This window comes from Nannospalax galili, unplaced genomic scaffold (genome assembly GCF_000622305.1).
Source record: "Nannospalax galili isolate Female #2095 unplaced genomic scaffold, S.galili_v1.0 scaffold2070, whole genome shotgun sequence".
Lineage (NCBI taxonomy): Eukaryota > Metazoa > Chordata > Mammalia > Rodentia > Spalacidae > Nannospalax > Nannospalax galili.
The window spans coordinates 71,179-80,422 of record NW_008327991.1 but is presented as its reverse complement, the minus strand read 5'-3'; the positions used below and the strand labels follow the sequence as shown (position 1 = coordinate 80,422).

At 47.0% G+C, this 9,244-nt stretch overlaps 1 long non-coding RNA gene across 3 annotated transcripts in view; it reads left to right on the top strand.

The window, feature by feature from the left end:
• LOC115071038 overlaps positions 1-9,244 on the top strand; it is a 98,159-nt gene that overhangs the window by 48,208 nt on the left and 40,707 nt on the right. For 2 of the 3 annotated variants that reach the window (XR_003850138.1, XR_003850134.1), the window contains exon 2: positions 8,448-8,597. This is a non-coding gene — a long non-coding RNA (uncharacterized LOC115071038). The remainder of the gene's footprint in view (positions 1-8,447; positions 8,598-9,244) is intronic. The other variant, XR_003850135.1, reaches the window with a different exon arrangement.

The following is a 9,244-nucleotide window of genomic DNA, read 5'->3' as shown; positions in this document are numbered from 1 at the left end:
ATCATGGACAACTAAAAAAATGGTTGATCCCTGTCAGGCAAAGAATATAGACAGCCAGAACAGGCTTGGAAGTTTTGAACACAGAGAAAAAGAATGAGCTGGCATTTCTAAAGAACCTCTTACACGTTTTCATCATGGTCATTTCTGATAATCCTCAGGACGTATGTGTGATTACCTCCATTTGCTTTGTGGTCACTGAGGGTCAGGGTGGTTCATGAGCCCACTGTAGTAAGCACAAGATATTCACCAGATGGTTCTGCCCTCCACCAGAATGTCCTTTCTTGCTCACTGTAGTAGTGTGGTGTCCATGAAGCAACAGGTGCTGATTTGGGATCAAGGTACGCTTGTTGATTGGGGACCTCCCGGGCCCTCTTTTCCTCTGCTGGTGACAGGCTTGGACTGATCTACTGTCTTGAGTCCTGGATTGAGCAATAAAATACCACAGAGCAGAGTTCCCGGTAGCATGGTGTATGAGTCACTTTCCTGTTGCTGTGATAGAAACACTGACCCAAGCAATTCATAGAAGGAAGAGTGCATTTGAGCTTACGGTTCCAAGGGAATTACAGTCCGTCATGGCAAGAAGGCACGGTGGCTAGAGGTGGCTGGAGCAGGAGCAGCAGAAGCTAAGCTCTCACATCATCACGCAGGCACAGGAAGCAGGAGACCAACTGGAGATCCAGCAAGGCTGAAGAACTCTCTAAGCCCACCCCCAGTGACATGCTTCCTCCAGGATAGCCACACCTTCTAAAACCTCCCAAAACAGTGCCGTCATCTGGGGACAAAATGTCCAAACACTTGGAGCCTATGGGGGACATTTTCATTCAAACCACCACACATGGAATGTGCAGACAGGAAATGAACTGATTGTCCCAAGTCACTAGGATTTGGGGGTGTTTGTCAACACAGCTTTACCTGTCCTCTTCTGACTCAGCTAGGAAGTTCTTGTTTGTGGTGTCATGTCTATCTAGTTTGTTATCAAACTGGTATGGACATGTAGGCACCTGTAACCGGGGTGAAGACCAGAACTATTGCCCTGGCTGTCATCTGCACAGACGTGGTAAGGACTGAGAGAAACATGCAGGGTTTATTCTGTGGGCTTTGGAGCAAGACTTCTCTCATGGCCTCTCTCTCCCAGTTTGTGGTACCCCCACATGGCTTGCTACTAAGTCAGGCATGGCCATTGCCCACAGGGCCTGGGACTCTGAGATATTGGCTGGAGCTGTGGACAGCTGCACCCTCATAACATTGCTGAAAACTTCATAAACTCTGATGCCTGGAAATAGCCCAAGTGACTTGAGGTTTTGCTCACTTGTAAATGTTTGAATATCGTGTCCACAAACTGCAAACTGAGTACCTCAATTCTGAGGCACAGCTGTTATTTGGAAAAGACCCATCTAGGAGCGCAAGCTCCTTGCAAAATGATTGTGCCTCATTTTTGTCAAGTACCAGAAAACCATTAAACTGCCAAGCCATATGGCAAATGCCCACTGGAAGCAGAGTGCAACGCACTGCAAAATGAATCTGTTTGGGGGGAGTGGACGGGACAGCGTCTGCTTTCTGTGTCTGCTTTCCACCGTGTGCACAGGAACAGACTTGTCTTTACGCATTTCGCCCTCCCACAATCCTGAGTAAGGACTTTTCCTCCCATGAAAAATTCATATAAAGAATTAAGTTATGGTAGATTTTTTTCCTTAAGTATATTTTTCCTTTCAAATGATATAACTTGAGTTGCTGCATATAAAATAGATTTAACTGAGGCAACAAAAACTTCTGAAATTTTTACATTTTCATTTCTTTATATGCTACTTTGATAAACATTCATTATATATCACTCTATCGGTTGAAATTAGATTCAACTGCATATAAGAGAAAAAAAATAAAAAACAATGGTGGCTTAGAAGATTATTTCTCCTCCAGGTAAGACACAAAGAGGTGAGTGTGTGTGTGGTCACTAGACTCCTGACTTTTCCTTAGTTTGCTCTCTGTCCGGCTGGAGCTGGCCCTTACCCTCGGCATCCTACGTCATTGCCACACTCCAGTTCTCACATACCAGCATCAGGAAAGAGGAATGGGAGAAAGATTGGTTTCCTTTGATAGATTTGCTATTTTTGTGTGTGTGCGTGACAGGGTCTAGCCGTAGAACTGAAGACGGCCTGGATCATGCTGTGTAGCCCAGGCTGGCCTCAAACTCACGTTCCTCTTGCCTCAGCCTCCTGAGTGCTGGGATTACAGGCATAGACCACCATGTTTCTGTCTTTTAAAGAGTATTCATGGATGTATCACCTAACGCTTCTATTCAAAGATCACTAGCCAGACCCTGGGTGCATGTCCATGCCCTGCTGCCAGGGAGACTGGGAAACGTAGCAGTTGCCCGGCTAAAAGCAGAGATTCAGTGACCGGTGGGAAAGAGAATGAGTGTCAGGTGCAGATCAGGAGACTCCACCCTACCTAAGGTCATGTGATTCTCTTCACTGGACCATGCCCAGAGAGCAGGAGCAGGTTTCTTGTGGTGCAGTCTCCTGGTGTCGCAGGGGTCTCTTAGTTCTTCTGGAAGGAAAAAATTCAGTCAGGTGACATGGACTATGGTAAGGATACAGCTCAGTGGTAGAGCACTTACCTCAAAAACACAAGGCCCTGAGTTCAATCCCCAGCACTACTGGAAGTATAGACAGTTTAAGCAGAAGTTTATTGTTTATTTAGCAAAGCAAAGATTACACTCCAAAGAGAGATCAGAGTGGGCCACCCTGAAAGGAAACAGCCCAGTGGACTCTGTAGTAGATTTTAAAGAAGTTTTAATGAATATTTATGAGGCGAGTGGTCTCTTCATGGGATAGGGTGACTCTTCCTTCCCAAATCATTGTGGACCAGATTTCTCTTTTAGAATGTTTCTTCCCATGATCCTCTAGGAAAGGCCATGTCAGGACCTGGGGAACAAATCCCAATAAATGTTGTATTTTGATGAAGCCAGAGTCTTCTGAGGGTGCAGAGCCTCCATTTGTGCACACTGTAGTCACTGGGGAAGTGCCCTGCACCTTCATTTCTGACATGGGAGGAAGAAGCCATCTGAAGCTTCAGGGAGGTTGGGAGACCCAGCTACTAACTACAGTATTCCTTAGTTACTTCGTTTCCCACTGCTTGTCTTCCTGGTGTCACCAGGGCATTCAAGTATTCGGGCTCTGCGCCCAAAGGCTGCCAGGTTTGATCATTGGCAATGGGAAAAAAGGTGAGGTCCTTTTCAAACGAGGCAGACGTATCTGGAGGCAGGTGCAGGAATGATGGGCTGTGTACTAACCGCCATGAAAAGAAGAGGCAGGTACTCTGGAGAACTCTGATGGACCAGGTACTGTCTGAGGGGTTAGCCCCAGTCCTCCTGAGAGCTCTGTGGGGTCTAGGTAATTGTCTCCATTTCCCATGAGAGTCACTGAGACTTGGAGAAGCAAATTAGGCTGTTTACCAGAATGCGAACACAAACCCTCCCGTTCCAGGAGTGTTGAAGAATTAGCCTCAACATGTGCAGCATCTTCAGCACAGTGCGGAGCCTATTGCTCAGTAAACCCAGCTGCTATTACTCAGCTCCGCTTACAGCGGCAATTGAAATCCTTCCAGATTCACTTGAAGGGACCTCCTTCCGTTCCTCCTGCTCCTTCAAAATTTGGAAAGTTCTCAACACCAAAGCTGCCTGCTTTCCTGGGAGTCTCATAATTAGGAAGAGTGCTTAATTGGCATGTTTGCTCCTCCAAGGAGAGGTTGGCACGGGAGCTTCATGGCAACATAGAAAGTTCAAGTTGCTTTTGTTCTTGGCAGCACTGGGTGCCCATAGCAACAGCAGGTGGATCCAACAAAGTTGAAAAGAAAAAGTAGCAGAGTTCTCATGAGGGTTGATCGCCCTAGAGAAGTTGACACAATCACACAGATGGAAATGATTGTCCTGGGTCATGAAAATGCGGTCTTCGATGTCCCAAATGCAAACCGTGTCTCTTGTTTTCTTTAAGATCAGGAGCCTGGTCAAGAGGTCTGTGTAATGAAAGATGCTTGTCAAATCCATTTCCATTCTGCCTGAAGCCATCTGCTTTATGTCTGTAATAAACAGGATGTTTGCAGCCCTGTTCCAGAGCCGGCCATCGGAGGCACTCACTGCAGGGAAGGGGAAATTGACAGCCTCCCAAGCAATGAACGTTAGCACATTACATCCGCGGTGGCTCTTAACCTGCCTGTCTTGCTTTCCTTTGTGTCTCAGTGAGGGCCTGTGACAAGCCACCATAGTGCACATGCTGAGTTAGAATTGAGTCCATGTACAATATTGTCCAGCATCACATTACCTGACAAGCGGGGTCAGATATGCGCAGCAGAAAAAGGCCATCCGCCTGGATATGGGAACCACCTGACCTTCACCAGGTGGGAGAACCAGGACCTGGTAGCATCATTCCAAGAGCCCCGATGGACTTCCCAGAAGCACACCAACCCTCTGAAACTGACATCTGAACAAGTCATGCCCAGGTTTAAAATCCTGCAGCTATTCCTCCTTGCCAGTAAGATAAAGTCTACACTCCACAGGTCCCTAGGCCTGCAGGGTCTTCTGCCTCTGCATCCCATGTTGAGCCCTCACATCAGCTCACACCTGCACGGGAGCCATGCTGGCACCTGTTCCTTCCCTGCCTTCTGCCCTGTTGTGGATTCTAGTCCTGCATAGTGCCATGTGCCTGCCTCGCACACTGCATCCTCCTCCTTGCGGCTGGGTTCCTGTCCCTTCTACCCCTGCTCACAGCTCATGAGAAAGCTCTATACAGTGAGTGGGTGAATTTCCTATGGCTGCTGTGGCAAATTATCATGAACAGTAGTTCTAGAGGTCAGAATTGTACTAGCAAAGTATTGGCAGGTCTGGAGCACCTCTGTCCTCTCTGGGGGCATCTGGAGGTCACTTCCCGTCCTCCCTTCCTAGTGACTGACTCCCTGCTTGGCCATTGTTCCATCCTACATCATCTCTTTTCATCTGTTCAAGCCTTCTGCCTCCCTTGTATAAGACCTGCCCTGATAAAACTGCATAATTAAGATTCTCTTCTCATTTTGTGGCCTTTTATTTAATCTCATCTGCAAAATCCCTTGTACCATGTAACACAACATATGTCCAGGTTTCATATATTATGATTTGAACATCTGGGGACTGTTATTCTGCCTCTCACAGTGAGCTATTAAGCTCCTCATCCTACTGATCATGCATGATGAAGTGTCTCTCCCAAGGATGACTGGAAGCTCTGTGAAGACAGGGGCCACATCTGCTTTGCCTTCTGTTGTATCTCAGTACCCAGAGGTTGATACATCAGTAGATGCTTAATAGACAGTTGTCAGGTGGGTACATGGAAGATGGAGTGGCTGGCCATGGTGTGGAAACTGGACAGCCTTAAAACTTGCAGTGGTGCCTCCTCAAAAGGGCAGGACAGCACTTAGGAAGAATAATCTGGGATGAACTGGTTGGACTCTGTCAAGGCACAGTGATCACCATCAATTTGCGCTTATCTAGCACAGAGGAGTGACCCTAAGATCAATATACAGGAGACCACTATCTTTATTGATGGGATCATTATGCTAAAAATGGCAGAACAGGACAGATTTCTTGTTTGATTTCAGTCAGAGTCCCTTGTAAGGGAGCTAACTAGGAGAAGACTTTGGTGTCTCTAATAGGTCAGTAAGCTGTTTCTGTCTCCGGAAGGCCCAGCTCATCAACAGTTTGCAACAAAACAACACAACAGAAACCATGTGACAAAATCATTGGCCAGGGACAGTCACCCACACTGGTCCTCCATGCGTTTCCCAAGTCCCTGTGATGCGCTGGGCACAGTACTGTGAAGTAAGGGATGGAAATGAGAAGGAACCACCATCTAGGACCCACCTTCCAGGGAGGATTTGATGGTCCTGTGGCTGATAAGAAAGTATAAATGCTCACAGGCATAACATTGGTGCAGTGGAAGGGGCATAGGCAAATACTCCCAGGAGAGCACCTTTAAGCTCCATCCACGGACGGGTGAGGAAGGCATTTCAGGAGTCCTAACCTCATTTCAGAATCAGAAGGTTGTATTTAAAGGGTAAATGAACATTCTCCAACTGACTGTAAGGTGGGAGGTCATAAACTGGGGCGGGGGGGACGACCAGAGGGAGCATCTGCCCTATCCTCGGTTAATGATGAATTCCAGGAAGGAATTCTCAAGGTGTTAAATCCTCCAGTAGACATTATTGCTCAGTCTGCAGGCCTCTGCAGAGTGCCTATCAATGAGCAGTCTTTTTAATCACAGACATCTCCCACACTTACTCATCCCACTAGAGATGATTAGACAGTAAGGACAGGTGGGTCTTTTATCATATGCATCTTACCTTGTGTCTGATGAGGCTTGCTCCCAAACCACAACCCTATTTATTCTCCTGGAGTGAGTTCATTTCAACCTGATCATTGTCTTTCTCTGAGTTCGCTTGGGATGCTGCTGAACTGAAGCAAGGAACGAGAAACAAGGGGTATAGGTGTCACTAAGCCAACAGGAGGACCAAGGGCAGCTGGCCATGTGCCGGCTGTGTCCTCGCACCTGAGATGGGGGTGACATAGTCACTGCTGGAGCGGTACAGCTCAGTATGCCCATGGAAAGAGAAGACAAAGAAGAAAGGCCCTTAATGAAGTCATTTGTCCGCCTCAACATGGCACTCTCTTGCCATTGATGCCCCTCGCAAACAAATGTTTTAATTTGCCTTTGGAAAAATGAGCCAAAACTCCAGGCTACCTGAGACACTGCAGTTACATGTTTTAGTGGCTCCAAATATTTACATTTTGTCAAAATGGAAGTAGGAGATTGACTGCGAGGTGGCTGTGAAAACTAGACTTCCTCCTAGGCACCCTCAGCGGGCTGCTCTTGGGAACAGCTGCTGCACTTGGGGATATCTCATTCAGCCACCCCACCCCCTGGGATGAAGCCAGCAACAGTTTCTAGCCAGCTTGCTTTGCACACAGTAAGGGTGTTCTTGCTGCCTTAAAGGAAGCTTGAAGAGCCCAGCTGTGCTACACCTGGGCTGGGAGGCTGCGTCTTCATAGCTACCTCAGAATATATCAGAAACAACTCTGCTGCATTGCAGAGCACCTCAAGCCTTCTCTCCTCCAAGAAGCAGGTCCCTTGGCTGGCTGGCAGAGCCCTGCTTCAGTCAGCACCCAGCCCTGCTCCAGGTCTGACTCTATGCTTGTTAAAGAAAACTCCAGTTCTCACAAGCCACACTACCCATGAAGCATACTGAGCATGTTTTTCAGTGTGGCAGGGCTGCGTTCCTTTCATAGAAGCAAGTTGCTAGCTCCAGCTCAAGGGCTGGAGTATCACAAGTGAATGCCAGGAGCAAAGATAATTGAGAGCACTCTCCACGTAGCCTTTCACAGATGTGTGGTTATCTCCTTCTTCTCCCTTGGCATGATCTAGTTACAGTACCATCATCATCATCTTACAGATGAGGAAAATGACACTCAAAGGGGGGCTGCGATTTGCCCTTGATCTTCTACCACTCTACCAGGAGTCAGAGTGAGGCCTGCCCAGGTGGAGTGTCCCTCACCAATTCCAGGGCAGCGTAGCCAGAGGCAAGAGAGCTAGTCTGCAGCTGGCCCTCAGCCAAGATTGCCTTCTCTCCTTTAGCCATACCTTGGTCATGAAAACCACAGAGTGGGAGGCTGGAGGCTGGCTGCGTACCTCAGACTTCTTGGGTCCCAGAAAGGTGTAACGAATAAAATCAGGCTAAAGAATTTGGAGGTAAAGAGATACTGTGTCTACCTCTTTACTTGAAAACACTTTAGGGAAAAAAGGACTTGTATCTGTGCGTGTGTGTGTGTGTGTGTGTGTGTGTGTGTGTGTGTGTGTCTGAGAGGGAGAGAGAGGGAGAGAGAATGTTGAAGCAGCTATGGTAGAATGTTGGTATTATTTAGGGAATATAAGTAAAGAGTATATCACAATTCCCCGTACAAATTGCAGCTCTTCTTAAAATTTTGACTATTTCAAAATAAAAAGGTTTTTAGACATGCCAGTCCACCTTGGAATCTCATGAGTTCTATGTAGACTCTCAAAGGTGACATTATGGGATGCGTGCAGACCTCCTTTAGACCCCAAGGTGGCCCAGGAGAGTGCGGAAGAGTGTAAGGAGGACAGCATGGGCCCCGAGTTTGGGCTGCTTGGGTCCATCCCTTACCCAGCAGTTCTCAAGGTCCCTAAGCTGCATGTACCACTCAGGCTGACTGAAGGTTAGAGAGAAGGCATTTGCCTTGATGTAGCACTTGGCACAGGCCTGGTCTGTGGTAAACTCTCCATGAAAGTTACTGTTAGTGCCTCCTTGGTCAGCTTGCAGGGAAGGGCTGATGTCTGTGTGTGATTTAGACACTGATCTGGACAACTATCTCCACGCCAACTCCCTGACATGAGTTTTGTCCTTATAAGACAGGGTGGCCACTGCAGTAGGTGTGGATGTGTGTGACAAGATGAAGAACCGAATCCCTGTGGTGCTTCTGGCCTGTGGCTCCTTCAACCCCATCACCAATATGCACCTGCGCTTGTTTGAAGTGGCCAGAGATCACCTACACCAAACAGGTCAGTGCTGCAGGGCTGGTGGGTTGGACCTCATAGGGCTTGGAGAGTGGTGTCAGTGTCACCATTAGTAAAACTTCTAGGTTGATTCATTTACCACAGAAGTTGTGGTCTGCATCTCCTCCATCTTTAGCAGAGGGCTCATGCCCCTTAGCTGGTATGTGGAGATCCATCCCTGGCCTAGAATTGAAATGTCTTAAGGTCTCTACTCCTTGCCCATCTAACATTGTCCTTGAATACTACGAGGACACTGGGTAGTCTGTGGAACTGTGCTCCAACTGAGGCCTCCTTGAAACTCCCAATTTTACTCACACAGCAAGGGATAGGGAGGTGCAAGCCTTTGAAAGCTCTTGCTTCTAAGCAAATGTTCAATATGGGAATGTGACATCTTTCCCTGTAACAAATTATTTTCCTTTCTTTCAATATGGGAAAGAATATATCTTTCCCTGTAACAAATTATATTTTATGTATTCAAAAATACATCTCATGTATGCTTTATGGATTCATAAATGTGTTTTGTATTATTGTGTTGGTCAAAAATGTTTGCCTTTAAAGGCATTTTTTATACCAGAATCAGTTTCTATTTAGTTTTAATACAGAAAAATGTTTTTAGTAACATGTCAGCCATTTAGCCATTTCGTCACAGAAAT